General features: G+C 43.0%; 1 pseudogene; it reads left to right on the top strand.

Annotated features, from left to right (window-relative positions):
• Positions 1–8,674: 8,674 nt before the first annotated feature.
• Positions 8,675–8,792, top strand: LOC148478232 (5S ribosomal RNA; annotated as a pseudogene).
• Positions 8,793–15,656: the final 6,864 nt, after the last annotated feature.

Below are 15,656 nucleotides of genomic sequence, written 5' to 3'. Positions count from 1 at the left end.
ATAGTCATATGAGGAAGGGTAGAATGCCCCCACCTAGGTCAGAACAGAGACGTAACCAAATGATCGATGTAGGACTAGTACAGTGAAAAGTCCATTTTTATTATAAAAATCGTGTACCAAAAAAGTTTACGCATGAGCATAATTTCATTGTTACACTTGTAATTTATGCGTCAACATTGTCAAGATAGACCGTTCTGACAGAATAGGGATTATCTTAATAAATAATTAATGTAACAAGAAAATATATCAAACAAATCGCCTTTTGATCCTAGTAGGATATCTGCAGTAATTGGATATAACACATATGTGCAAATGACATCTCCTATGTGACTCACTCAGAGTAATAATAGAGTATCACAAAATAAACATTCTCAGTTGGTCAAGGGTGTCAAAGATGTCATAAAACTATCACAATAATAGAGTTAATTTGTATGTATGGATAAATTAAGGTTCCCATATATATATATATATATATATATATATATATATATATATACAGGAGGGAAAGTGAGATTACAATGCAGCAGTTAGTATATTACTCATTAAGGAACATATGTATCATATGCGATCACAAGTGTCATAATATTCACAAAGACGTTATGCATACAGCTTAATCTGCAAATAAAAGGAAAAGATTTATGAAACTGCCAATCTCAGTATATATTAGGGGTGAGCGGGTTCGGATTTCTGAAATCCGAACCCCCCCGAGCCCCCCCGATCCGAGTCCGATCCGAATCAGGCTCGACTTTTCCCGCCTGACTCGGAACTGAAATCAAGGCAAAACGTCATCATCCCGCCTTCCGAGTCTCGCGGGTTTTGGATCCTATATAAGGTACCCACGTCGGCGCCATTTTCTCACTCGGCTGTGGACAGTGAAGAGGGAGGGTGGGAGTTAGGGCTGTGTAGTGTAGTGTAGTGTAGTGCTGCTGTTGTCCACTACTTCAAAGTCCATAGGGAGTGGCTGTGTTGTGCTGTGCTGCTGTTGTTAATAGGGGCTGTGTCCACTACTTCAAAGTCCATAGGGGCTGGCTGGACTGTGTTGTGCAGTCAGTTCTCCATAGGGGCTGTGTCCACTCCAAAGTCATGTGCAGTGTCCCAGTCCTAAAGGGGTGCTGTAGTGTTGTCCAGGGGGTGCTCTGTCCATCAGGGGTGCTCCCCCCAAGTGCTAAAAAAATTATATATTTTCTGTGTTTGTGAATTGTGTGCGCAGTAGCCGCACGTGCATCAACAAAGAAGTGCCAAGCGTGCGCCTGTGTCATAAGTAAAGGGCCGGCTGGCTTGACCGTTAAGGGTGCTGTAACCCCCGAAAGTACACTCCAGTCCAAACCAAAAAAAAAATTATTTTCTGTGTTTGTGAATTGTGTGCGCAGTAGCCGCATGTGCATCAACATAGTAGTGCCAAGCGTGCGCCTGTGTCATAAGTAAAGGGCCGGCTGGCTTGACCGTTAAGGGTGCTGTAACCCCCGAAAGTACACTCCAGTCCAAACCAAAAAAAAAATTATTTTCTGTGTTTGTGAATTGTGTGCGCAGTAGCCGCACGTGCATCAACAAAGTAGTGCCAAGCGTGCGCCTGTGTCATAAGTAAAGGGCTGGCTGGCTTGACCGTTAAGGGTGCTGTAACCCCCGAAAGTACACTCCAGTCCAAACCAAAAAAAAAATTATTTTCTGTGTTTGTGAATTGTGTGCGCAGTAGCCGCATGTGCATCAACAAAGTAGTGCCAAGCGTGCGCCTGTGTCATAAGTAAAGGGCCGGCTGGCTTGACCGTTAAAGGGTGCTGTAACCCCCAAAGTACACTCCAGTCCAAACCAAAAAAATAATTATTTTCTGTGTTTGTGAATTGTGTGCGCAGTAGCCGCACGTGCATCAACAAAGTAGTGCCAAGCGTGCGCCTGTGTCATAAGTAAAGGGCCGGCTGGCTTGACCGTTAAGGGTGCTGTAACCCCCGAAAGTACACTCCAGTCCAAACCAAAAAAAAAATATTTTCTGTGTTTGTGAATTGTGTGCGCAGTAGCCGCACGTGCATCAACAAAGTAGTGCCAAGCGTGCGCCTGTGTCATAAGTAAAGGGCCAGCTGGCTTGACCGTTAAGGGTGCTGTAACCCCCGAAAGTACACTCCAGTCCAAACCAAAAAAAAATAATTTTCTGTGTTTGTGAATTGTGTGCGCAGTAGCCGCACGTGCATCAACAAAGTAGTGCCAAGCGTGCGCCTGTGTCATAAGTAAAGGGCCGGCTGGCTTGACCGTTAAAGGGTGCTGTAACCCCCGAAAGTACAGTCCAGTCCAAACCAAAAAAAAAATTATTTTCTGTGTTTGTGAATTGTGTGCGCAGTAGCCGCACGTGCATCAACAAAGTAGTGCCAAGTGTGCGCCTGTGTCATAAGTAAAGGGCCGGCTGGCTTGACCGTTAAGGGTGCTGTAACCCCCAAAGTACACTCCAGTCCAAACCAAAAAAAAAATTATTTTCTGTGTTTGTGAATTGTGTGCGCAGTAGCCGCACGTGCATCAACAAAGTAGTGCCAAGCGTGCGCCTGTGTCATAAGTAAAGGGCCGGCTGGCTAGACCGTTAAAGGGTGCTGTAACCCCCGAAAGTACACTCCAGTCCAAACCAAAAAAAAAAATATTTTCTGTGTTTGTGAATTGTGTGCGCAGTAGCCGCACGTGCATCAACAAAGTAGTGCCAAGCGTGCGCTTGTGTCATAAGTAAAGGGCCGGCTGGCTTGACCGTTAAAGGGTTCTGTAACCCCCAAAGTACACTCCAAACCAAAAAAATATATATTTTCTGTGTTTGTGACTTGTGTGCACTGTGGCTGCACGTGCATCAACAAAGGAGCAGCGCCAAGCGTGCGCCTGTGTCCCATAAGTAAAGAGCCAGCTGGCTCATTTCTTAAAGGGTGGTGTAACCCACAAAGTGCACTACTCTCCAGCAAAAATAAAAAAATATTTTCTGTGTTTGTGTGCGCTTTAGCCGCACGTATATATATCAATATAACATAAATGGAGGACCAAACTTTCTCCGATAAAAATAAAATAGGGAAAGATCAAGAACCACTTCCTCCTAGTGCTGTTGCTGCTGCTGGGAGTTGTTCATCATCCCAGAGAGGAAGTAGGAACATCACTACTTTTACTAAACAATTGACCCTCCAACAGTCCCTAGCGATGAGGATGAAGTACGACAGCAGTCATCCTGAAGCAAAACGTATAACTGAGGCCTTGACTGCTATGTTGGTGTTAGACGTGCGTCCGGTATCCGACATTAGTGCAGTGGGATTTAGACAATTGATGGAGGTAGTGTGTCCTCGGTTCCAAATCCCGTGTAGATTCCACCTGCATCCTCAAAGCAGCAGCGACAAGCGTGCGTCTGTCTGTTAAAGGGTGGTGACACCCTCAAAGTGTGCTACACAAACAATTAAAATATTGTTCTTTTTTTTTCTGTCTTTGTGAATTGTGTGGGCTGTAGCCACACCTGCATCCTTAAAGCAGCAGCGACAAGCGTGCGTCTGTCTGTTAAAGGGTGGTGACACCCTCACAGTGTGCTACACAAACAATTAAAATATTGTTCTTTTTTTTTCGGTCTTTGTGAAATGTGTGGGCTGTAGCCGCACCTGCATCCTTAAAGCAGCAGCGACAAGCGTGCGTCTGTCTGTTAAAGGGTGGTGTAACTCTCAAAGTGCTCCAAAAAATAAAAAATTATTTTTTTAATGTGTTTGTGACTTGTGTGCGATGTAGCCGCACTTGCATCCTCAAAGCAGCAGCGACAAGCGTGCGTCTGTCTGTTAAAGGGTGGTGACACCCTCAAAGTGTGCTACACAAACAATAAAAATATTCTTCTTCTTTTTTCTGTCTTTGTGAATTGTGTGGGCTGTAGCCGCACCTGCATCCTTAAAGCAGCAGCGACAAGCGTGCGTCTGTCTGTTAAAGGGTGGTGACACCCTCAAAGTGTGCTACACAAACAATAAAAATATTCTTCTTCTTTTTTCTGTCTATGTGAATTGTGTGGGCTGTAGCCGCACCTGCATCCTTAAAGCAGCAGCGACAAGCGTGCGTCTGTCTGTTAAAGGGTGGTGACACCCTCAAAGTGTTCTACACAAACAATTAAAATATTGTTCTTTTTTTTTCGGTCTTTGTGAAATGTGTGGGCTGTAGTCGCACCTGCATCCTTAAAGCAGCAGCGACAAGCGTGCGTCTGTCTGTTAAAGGGTGGTGTAACTCTCAAAGTGCTCCAAAAAATAAAAAACTATTTTTTTAATGTGTTTGTGACTTGTGTGCGATGTAGCCGCACTTGCATCCTCAAAGCAGCAGCGACAAGCGTGCGTCTGTCTGTTAAAGGGTGGTGACACCCTCAAAGTGTGCTACACAAACAATAAAAATATTCTTCTTCTTTTTTCTGTCTTTGTGAATTGTGTGGGCTGTAGCCGCACCTGCATCCTTAAAGCAGCAGCGACAAGCGTGCGTCTGTCTGTTAAAGGGTGGTGACACCCTCAAAGTGTGCTACACAAACAATTAAAATTTTGTTCTTTTTTTTTCGGTCTTTGTGAAATGTGTGGGCTGTAGCCGCACCTGCATCCTTAAAGCAGCAGCGACAAGCGTGCGTCTGTCTGTTAAAGGGTGGTGACACCCTCAAAGTGTGCTACACAAACAATAAAAATATTCTTCTTCTTTCTGTCTATGTGAATTGTGTGGGCTGTAGCCGCACCTGCATCCTTAAAGCAGCAGCGACAAGCGTGCGTCTGTCTGTTAAAGGGTGGTGACACCTCAAAGTGTTCTACACAAACAATTAAAATATTCTTCTTCTTTTTTCTGTCTTTGTGAATTGTGTGGGCTGTAGCCGCACCTGCATCCTTAAAGCAGCAGCGACAAGCGTGCGTCTGTCTGTTAAAGGGTGGTGACACCCTCAAAGTGTGCTACACAAACAATAAAAATATTCTTCTTCTTTTTTCTGTCTATGTGAATTGTGTGGGCTGTAGCCGCACCTGCATCCTTAAAGCAGCAGCGACAAGCGTGCGTCTGTCTGTTAAAGGGTGGTGACACCCTCAAAGTGTTCTACACAAACAATTAAAATATTGTTCTTTTTTTTTCGGTCTTTGTGAAATGTGTGGGCTGTAGTCGCACCTGCATCCTTAAAGCAGCAGCGACAAGCGTGCGTCTGTCTGTTAAAGGGTGGTGTAACTCTCAAAGTGCTCCAAAAAATAAAAAACTATTTTTTTAATGTGTTTGTGACTTGTGTGCGATGTAGCCGCACTTACATCCTCAAAGCAGCAGCGACAAGCGTGCGTCTGTCTGTTAAAGGGTGGTGACACCCTCAAAGTGTGCTACACAAACAATAAAAATATTCTTCTTCTTTTTTCTGTCTTTGTGAATTGTGTGGGCTGTAGCCGCACCTGCATCCTTAAAGCAGCAGCGACAAGCGTGCGTCTGTCTGTTAAAGGGTGGTGACACCCTCAAAGTGTGCTACACAAACAATTAAAATTTTGTTCTTTTTTTTTCGGTCTTTGTGAAATGTGTGGGCTGTAGCCGCACCTGCATCCTTAAAGCAGCAGCGACAAGCGTGCGTCTGTCTGTTAAAGGGTGGTGACACCCTCAAAGTGTGCTACACAAACAATAAAAATATTCTTCTTTCTGTCTATGTGAATTGTGTGGGCTGTAGCCGCACCTGCATCCTTAAAGCAGCAGCGACAAGCGTGCGTCTGTCTGTTAAAGGGTGGTGACACCTCAAAGTGTTCTACACAAACAATTAAAATATTGTTCTTTTTTTTTCGGTCTTTGTGAAATGTGTGGGCTGTAGCCGCACCTGCATCCTTAAAGCAGCAGCGACAAGCGTGCGTCTGTCTGTTAAAGGGTGGTGTAACTCTCAAAGTGCTCCAAAAAATAAAAAATTATTTTTTTAATGTGTTTGTGACTTGTGTGCGATGTAGCCGCACTTGCATCCTCAAAGCAGCAGCGACAAGCGTGCATCTGTCTGTTAAAGGGTGGTGACACCCTCAAAGTGTGCTACACAAACAATAAAAATATTCTTCTTTTTTCTGTCTTTGTGAATTGTGTGGGCTGTAGCCGCACCTGCATCCTTAAAGCAGCAGCGACAAGCGTGCGTCTGTCTGTTAAATGGTGGTGACACCCTCAAAGTGTGCTACACAAACAATTAAAATATTGTTCTTTTTTTTTCGGTCTTTGTGAAATGTGTGGGCTGTAGCCGCACCTGCATCCTTAAAGCAGCAGCGACAAGCGTGCGTCTGTCTGTTAAAGGGTGGTGACACCCTCAAAGTGTGCTACACAAACAATTAAAATTTAGTTCTTTTTTTTCCGGTCTTTGTGAAATGTGTGGGCTGTAGCCGCACCTGCATCCTTAAAGCAGCAGCGACAAGCGTGCGTCTGTCTGTTAAAGGGTGGTGACACCCTCAAAGTGTGCTACACAAACAATAAAAATATTCTTCTTCTTTTTTCTGTCTATGTGAATTGTGTGGGCTGTAGCCGCACCTGCATCCTTAAAGCAGCAGCGACAAGCGTGCGTCTGTCTGTTAAAGGGTGGTGACACCCTCAAAGTGTTCTACACAAACAATAAAAATATTCTTCTTCTTTTTTCTGTCTTTGTGAATTGTGTGGGCTGTAGCCGCACTTGCATCCTCAAAGCAGCAGCGACAAGCGTGCGTCTGTCTGTTAAAGGGTGGTGTAACCCTCAAAGTGTGCTCCACAAACAATAAAAATATTCTTTTTTTTTTTCTGTCTTTGTGAATTGTGTGGGCTGTAGCCGCACTTGAATCCTCAAAGCAGCAGCGACAAGCGTGCGTCTGTCTGTTAAAGGATTACATCGGTGACAGCATCCAAGTAGGCATGTCAGACAGTCCGTACCTGTACTGGCAGGAAAAAGAAGCAATTTGGAGGTCCCTGTACAAACTGGCTCTATTTTACCTGAGTTGCCCCCCCTCCAGTGTGTACTCCGAAAGAGTGTTTAGTGCAGCCGGGAACCTTGTCAGCGAAAGGCGTAGGAGGTTGCTTCCACAAAATGTGGAGAAGATGATGTTCATAAAATGAATTATCAACTCTTCCAGGGAGACCAGCCTCCAGAACGTACAGAGGGACCTGTGGTTCCAGCAGGGACGAATTAATACTCTGTGAGGATAAGGATGTACACACTGAAGAGGGTGAGGAATCGGTGGATGAGGAGGATGAGGATGACATCTTGCCTCCGTAGAGCCAGTTTGTGCAGGGACAGATAAATTGCCAGCTTGTTTTGTGGGGGCCCAAACGAACCAATCATTTCAGCCACAGTTGTGTGGCAGACCCTGGCGCTGAAATGATTGGTTTGTTAAAGTGTGCATGTCCTGTTTATACAACATAAGGGTGGGTGGGAGGGCCCAAGGACAATTCCATCTTGCACCTCTTTTTTTTCTTTGCATTATGTACAGTTTGGGGCCTAGTTTTTCAATGCCATCCTGTCTGCCACTGCAGTTTCACGCCTAGATGGGTCACGTGTTTGTGCCGCCCACTCGTGTCGCTTAGCATAGTCATCCAGCTACCTCGGTGCAACCTTTTGGACATAAAAACACTATTGTGAGGTGTGAGGTATTCAGAATAGACTGGAAATTAGTGGAAATTAAGGTTATTGAGGTTAATAATAGCATAGGAGCAGAAAAACCTACAAATTCTGTGATTTTAGCTGTTTTTATGCTTTTTTTCAAAAAAATACAGATCCAAAACACAAAACCCAGAACCCAAAACACGGAAGGGTGGTTTTGGCAAAACCAATCCAGATCCAAAACACGAAGAAAGATCCAGATCCAAAACCAAAACACAAAACACGAAAAGTGGCCGGTGCACACCCCTAGTATATATGCATGGTGCTATGCCCCCCTGAATAGAGTATAACTCCTGCAGTTGAAAGACGTCCCAACAGTTTGGGAGTAAAGATCTATGCAGCAGGAAACAATTTACCTGCTCCAGTATTAGAGCCCATGTGGAATTAGAGATAAATATAAAGCCTTCTGAGGTGAAAAAGCCCTCAGTCGGGCGAAACGCGCGTCCTCACATGCCGCATAGTGGGGGAACCTAACAGCCGTCGCATAGCCGATGCATGGATTAGGATTTTGGGCTCCCACCATGGTGGGGATGGTATTGTATTAGCCAAGAAGGCTTTATATACTAACTGCTGCATTGTAATCTCACTTTCCCTCCTGTATATATATATATATATATATATATATGTATATATATATATATATATATATGGGAACCTTAATTTATCCATACATACAAATTAACTCTATTATTGTGATAGTTTTATGACATCTTTGACACCCTTGACCACCTGAGAATGTTTATTTTGTGATACTCTATTATTACTCTGAGTGAGTCACATAGGAGATGTCATTTGCACATATGTGTTATATCCAATTACTGCAGATATCCTACTAGGATCAAAAGGCGATTTGTTTGATATATTTTCTTGTTACATTAATTATTTATTAAGATAATCCCTATTCTGTCAGAACGGTCTATCTTGACAATGTTGACGCATAAATTACAAATGTAACAATGAAATTATGCTCATGCATAAACTTTTTTGGTACACGATTTTTATAATAAAAATGGACTTTTCACTGTACTAGTCCTACATCGATCATTTGGTTACGTCTCTGTTCTGACCTAGGTGGGGGCATTCTACCCTTCCTCATATGACTATTACTACGGCCATACATCACTAAAATGCCCAATCTCGTCTGATCTTGGAAGCTAAAAGGTGTTAGGCCTGGTTAGTACTTGGAGGGGAGACCCCCAGGGAATACCAGGTGCCGTAGATTAAAGAGGAATATTTGGGGACCCCAAGTGTGTCAGTCAGAGCACCACGAACCATACTCTTATTCGTGTATCCTATTTATGGTTAAACACCTTTACCTTTTTTTGATCACGAATACCATACCCATTGGTACGATTATTAATTATTTAGTATTTTGCCAGAGGATCACCTCAGGACCTTATTAGATCCATTTTACATTTATACTCTTATAGTTTTGTTTCTTCTTGGGGAATTCCGGTACCTCACATTTTATTTAAATATATCGAATAAAAGTTATATTTTATTATAGTTTTCTAAGTGTGCCCCAACAACTAGCCCTACTTTCCTCTTTGTTTTTGTACAAATGTACCTGCCACAGACCACTTTACCAGTGATCCTATCACAGGTGCTATATAGGGAGCACTTATTACTCAGTTATATTATACGAGGGTGCTATATAGGGAGCACTTATTAATAAGCTATGTTATACACGGATACTATATAGGGAGTACTTATTACTCAGCTATGTTATATGAGGGTGCTGTCTGTAAAGGGAGCACTTATTACTCTGCATCAGTTATACGATGGTTGGTATAAGGTGTAAGGGGCATTACTGTGTGGCATAATGTGTTATATGGGGCATTACTGTGTGTGTGGTATAATGTGTATAAGGAGCATTACTGTGTGGCATAATGTGTATAAGGGGCATTAATGTGTGTGGCATAATGTATATAAGGTGCATTACTGTGTGACATAATATGTATAAGGGGCATTAATGTGTGGCAAAATGTGTTATAAGGGGCACTACTACTGCATGGCATAATGTGTTATAAGGTGCACCACTATTGTGTGGCATAATGTGTATAAGGGGTACTATGGTGTGGTACACCGCACTGATGAAAAGGCGGCATGTCTTTTGAGTGGCTACGCCCCCTTTTCTGATGCCCTTAGATTTTCCATAACCCTACTTAAAAATTCCCACTTACACCACTGCTGTTGATCGTACTGATGATGCGATATTGTCAATTACAGGGTACCGAGTTTTAAAGAGACACTCCCCTCTTTCAAACAGAGGGTCCCATATCTTTAATAGATGCCATGATGGGGAGTACCGGGGGGGACCCCACCCTTTTACATTTTTTCTTTCTGTTCTTTTAGTTTGTTCACAAAATTGTCATTGTGCATGTGCTGAACAACACTTCCCAATGCTGATCATCTGCTGCCTGGAGTACCCACCGGACATATGGGCCGGTGGGGGACAAGCAATTGAGGGTTTTTTTGTATGTGTCAATACTGCGGAGAACAAGTGGGCCAGCCTATGTAGAATTCGACTCATGCAAGCATGGTGGGACTGGCAGCCCAGACTTGAGCCCTCAGTACCACCAGGCAAAAAATGTAAAATAGTTCAAAAAGATTAAAAATATAAAAATAAAGATATATTTGAAAACTGTTGAATATGAAAAAAATGCTAAAGCATATAATTAGGTGGTTGCCTAGGATACCAAAAAAATTATATCTATCATTCTATGTTTTTAAATTAAACAGGAACAAAACATATTGCCTTATCTTTATAACTACTTGTGTATGTTTCACCAAAGCCTGTAAACCACCTGGGCAGAGGTGATAATTCAATTGCTATTGGATGACACAAAGCAGTTACAATATATTCCATGCCCAGAGCAAAGCTGTGATGTACGCAAGAGGCAGCATAACTAAACACATCTGCCGAGATGTCACAAAGGCTTACGCTGTGGGTTCACATGTACAGAACAATACAATACCGTTGTATGAATGTGGAAAATCACTTTAAGGAAAACAACTAGCGTATTTCATCACAGATGACAGTAATGGGATAATTCCAGCAATTATCATTTATTCAAGTGAAATGTACAAAGGAAATTAAAAAGAACTTTCCTATTGCAAAGAGAAAATAATAGATGGATAGAACATGATGTTTTAGGCCAGATAGTTGACCTATTGTAAAATTTCTGCTGCTGGGAAAATGTATGGAAAGTTTTCATGGCGTATGGGCTGGTTAGTTTTTCTCTATGCGATAAGATCATATTTCCACTATAACATCCTGTTTACCAGTCCAGCTGTTATCTCACACTATTGTGGGAACTTGCCATAAACAATAATTTATCTGTGTCAGTGTATTGTTGTATATGGGAATTACTGTATGTTTTCCTATTTTGCAACATTTTGAGAAATATTACTGTAGGATGTGGATAGAAAGTGGCTAGAATTTGACACAACAACTACAATTTGTACAGCTGGAGGAAAAAATACTGAACATGCTCCCAAATGACCCAATTTGACCTAAATTGTTCTGAAGTGTGGACTTAGGGGGTCTGGGCATCACCCCAACACCCCAGTAATGAGTAGATCAATGCTTCTCAAATCCAGTCCTCGGGACACATCAACAATTCATGTTTTCCAGGTCACCTCACAGAATCACAAGTGAAATAATTAGAACCACCTGTGGACCTTTTAAAATGTGTCAGTGAGTAATGAGTATACTTTTGCTCCCCATGGAGATCTGGAAGTGCACTGTTAGTGTGCCCCGAGGGCTGGATTTCAGAAGCACTGGCGTAGAGGCATGTAATAACAGCTCCAGGGTTGTTGGCCATGTTTATCACTGTCTGAACTATTAAAAGTTGGCAGGTCTCAGTAAGGTTACGCAAATAGTCCTTTCATCGGGATGCGGTGAAGATGCCGGTGGACAGGATCCCGGACTTCAATATACCGTCGCCAGAATCCCAATACCCGTCAGAATGCTTATGCCACCATCCCGAAGAGATCAGGAGACTGATGTCGGCAGCCCGACCGCCGTCATCCCGAAGGTAAGTATGCAGTTAAGTATGAGAGTTAGCCTGGGGATGGGGGGGCTTACATTTAGGTACTTCCTGGGGTGGGTTAGAGTTAGGCACGACTGGAGAGGGATAGGGTTAGCCTGCGGGGAGAGGCCATTAGGGTTAGGCACCACCTGAGGGGAGGTTAGGGTTAGGCACCACCGGGGGGAGGGTTAGGGTTAGTCTTCTAACCGGCCCATCAGTATGTTGAACACCGGGATCTTTTGACGGCCGGTATCCCGACCGCCAGGAAATCATACCGATTCCCTTTCATCACTTAGCAGATATTTATCGTATTGTTGTTATTTTTTTTTCTTACTTTACTCATCCAGAAGCATACTTAATGACAAGAGATAGTGTGTGCACAAAACCAACATTTGACGCCGTGTCCAGCCACACGTGTTTCACGTGAAACAAATTATTTTCAGCAATATTGCTGGTGAGTGTGGTCATTATTGATATTATTAAAATATATTATTATTTATTTATTACCAGTTATTTATATAGCGCACAAATATTCTGTAGCGCTTAACAGAGAATATTTGGCCATTCACTTCAGTCCCTGCCCCAGTGGAGCTTACACTCTATGGACCTCATTCAGAGGCGCTCACAAAAAGCAAGCGCTCGCACTGAATGAGGGCGGCCGCTTTTTTATTTTAAACCGGCCTCCTGGCTGCTCGCTAAGTTGTGCGAGCGGCCAGGTGATGGTCGTGATTATCGCGACCATCGGGCTTGCGACAAGACCCTTGTGGTAGGGTCTAATCTGCCGCAAGCCCCAATGAGCTTCCTGCTCAAATAGAGCGGGAAGCTCACTACTGACATCACGAGTGATGTCAATAGGGCCTCCCACAAATGGCAGGCGTTCCTTCAGGAATGCCTCCGTTTGTCCAGCCACCCCCCCTCCTCGCTTACAAAATGGGGTGAGCTGTCGACAGCCTCCCCGTTTGTAGCGAGCCCCGGAGCGAGTGAATTTCTCACTCACTACGGGGCTTGCGCACGCAGTGCCCCACCATTGACCCGCCTGCGAGCGGGTCTGAATGAGGGCCTATATTTCCTAACACATATACATACACATACACACTAGGGTTAATTTATACTATAAATCACCACATCCCAATCACAATAGATGGAGCTTACACATGCACAGAATCATTGCTCCGTACACAGTGTGTGTGTGCAGATATTTTCTACCCAGCCAACAATGCCCCTAAGTATTTCCGTATGGGTTACTTTATGTGATGTATGTGTGTGTATATCTTACACATGAGCACATTTGTATTGGACCACTTATGTGATCTTCTCCTGTTTGCATTGTGATACTTTTAGTTATGTGTATCTGTAACTGGTGGAAGCCATTGTGTTAGCTGAACTGTGCTTCCAAACATCTTTGCCCTGTAAGGCAGGACAGTCTGTGCTAATTTTCCTCAATGAAAATAATCCCCATAATCCCCAGGGATGAGCCTCATGCTCTTCCTCAAACCCTTTGCTCCACTAAAAACACTGCACAGTAGTGGCAGATGCACTCACAACCCACCCAGGATAGTAAGTGTGAAACGCGCCCAACACTGACAAAACTCCTGACTGTCTAAGGAGTCCCATAAAATTGCAAATGTCCTGTCTGTATGGGGGAGTAGATGAGTGGAAGGTATGGCTGAACCAATATTATTACTGAGAAGACTAGGAGCTAGTGACATTAATTAATCAACACAAACTTTCCTGAATAAGAGCAGCCATGATGTCCCCTCTCGCAGAGGGAAGATCTATGTTATAAATGCTATATTACATATGCATACGAAAAAGAAAAATCAACAATAATGGAAACATGCATCCCAATTTTTCATTAAAAATCTGCATCACACATAGAGGTTGATAACAGGGGACCATATGTATATATATATATATATATATATATACTGTATATATTATTATTATCCTTTATTTATATGGCGCCATAAGGGTTCTGCATCGCCTCACAAAGTACATTAATGAAATGAGCAAACTCGTAAAACAGCGACTTACAGTACAAGACAATACAGGAATAAGAATATGGTTTATAAACATTTGCTGCAGCGATCAGAACACTCAAAAAAGCAGCAGGGCATCAGCTACCAAGTGTTAAGTGCCCTTGTGGAGAGTTTTGAGTAGATGATCATATGAGTGAGGGAAGGAAAAGCACATAAGGGAAGAGGACCCTGCTCCTGAGAGCTTACATTCTATAGGGGGGGGGGGATACAGGCAGGGGTGACACAGATAGGGTAGACAGTGAGGAAGAAGCATGTAAGCAGCAGGTTACGATGAGAGCTGGAAGGATTTGAAGTAGTGAGTCTTGAGACCCCGTTTGAGGATTTGTAGAGAGGTGGAGAGTCTGATACGGAGAGGGAGAGAGTTCCAGAGGAAGGGAGCATACATCCATATATTAATTATACTCAACTCAGTGTCTTTGTGATGGATTTCTTAACAAATGACACCAAAGACCAGGATGATAGAATTAATAAATTCTTTATCAGAAATCTGTTCAGCTCTATTTATAAGCCTTTCATAAATCAGCCCTTATAAAATAACATTCCGCACCTTTTCAATGAAAAGTTTGAAATGCCCTGACATTCAGGAACAAGTATTTCAGCTCGCTTGCTTTAATCTGCCGATCTGTTCTGCTTGTGTTGTTTGACAGTTCTTCAAAGGCTTCTGATACAAGAAAGCTCTCTGTTGAAATACATTCAGCAATTTTTAAATAAACTTTCAGATAGAAAGCCATTTCCACAGCTGCTTGCCAACCCACACGTTATACCAATACCCCGTCATCCTTTTGATTTATCTATAAGAAAAAAAAATGTTCGGCCAGTTGGGTAAAAACATGACATCGTCGACCATATCAAAGCATCCAGACCTGTATGTTTTCTTAAATGGTATATCTTAGTAGTTAGATCTGGAGCACTAAACAAGCCTACGCAATCTAAATACGTCCTTCTCCAAACCACACTTGCAGCTAAGTTAACGTTAGCAAAATAATGTTTTTAGAACAGCCCAGCCATGTTACAGGTCCTTTCTTCTAGAATACACTGCCGCCTTTCATGGTACATTTGGGGATCTTGCAAGGTAGCACTTTGGAGGACAAATGGTATTATACGGGCAGCACCGGTTTACGCCAAACACAACATTTTTCTAAGAAATTTGTTTTAACGGCAGAATTTGACCTAACGAAATTAAACAGAAGAAAATACTTCATTGAATATTAAATTTAATTTGCCTCAAAGGTATCTTATGTGTTTCCAAGTAACAAACATGTCCTGAATTTGTCTCGCTTGGCACGATGCTAAATTTTATTGTACAAAGGGGCCTATGTGCTAAGCCTTGGGGAGAGATAAAGTGAATGGAGATATGGTGCCAACCAATCAGCTCCTAATTGTCACGTTACAGGCTATGGAAGTTAGGAGCTGATTGGTTGGTACTTTATCTCTCTCCGATGCTTGGTACATAGACCCCAAATTAACATTTAGGGTGGACCTGGCAATAAAACATTACTATACATTTAATAGTTGAGGTTATAGGGAGTGCATGACAGAAAGCAGTTGTCTATTTATGGCTGTCTTTTTCCAAGAATTGTTTGTGCATAACTGTACACTGCAATTGGGCTTTTACTCTACACCTCTAAACATTTAGGACCTCATTCATTACGCCCCTAGTTTATAATTATCTAATTCATTTGTGCACGCATTTCAGGCGCGACTGTGTCTTCTGTCGCAATGCGCTACGTTAACAGTGATAGGTTTCGTACAGATACGCCCTCGGGATGCGGCACTAATCTGCCACTGTGTGCATTAAGACACATCATAGGTCGCACCATCGAATATTGCACCAGCCCTGACCAAGACACTGCCGCATCTAGCTAGCCACACCCTTTTGGTACCACCCAGACACGACCACTGAAATTGTCTCTCCCTGCGACTAAATTTTTTCTGCGGTCCCCGGCAGTGACCATCGGAACTCATGAGCAGTGCGGCTCAGACTAAGAACATCGGCGGCATCGACACTGCTAG

Source organism: Taudactylus pleione, unplaced genomic scaffold (assembly GCF_031769625.1).
Source record: "Taudactylus pleione unplaced genomic scaffold, aTauple2 ptg000671l, whole genome shotgun sequence".
NCBI lineage: Eukaryota > Metazoa > Chordata > Amphibia > Anura > Myobatrachidae > Taudactylus > Taudactylus pleione.
Note: the sequence above shows the minus strand (reverse complement) of the source record. Positions and strands in the feature narration are given on the sequence as shown.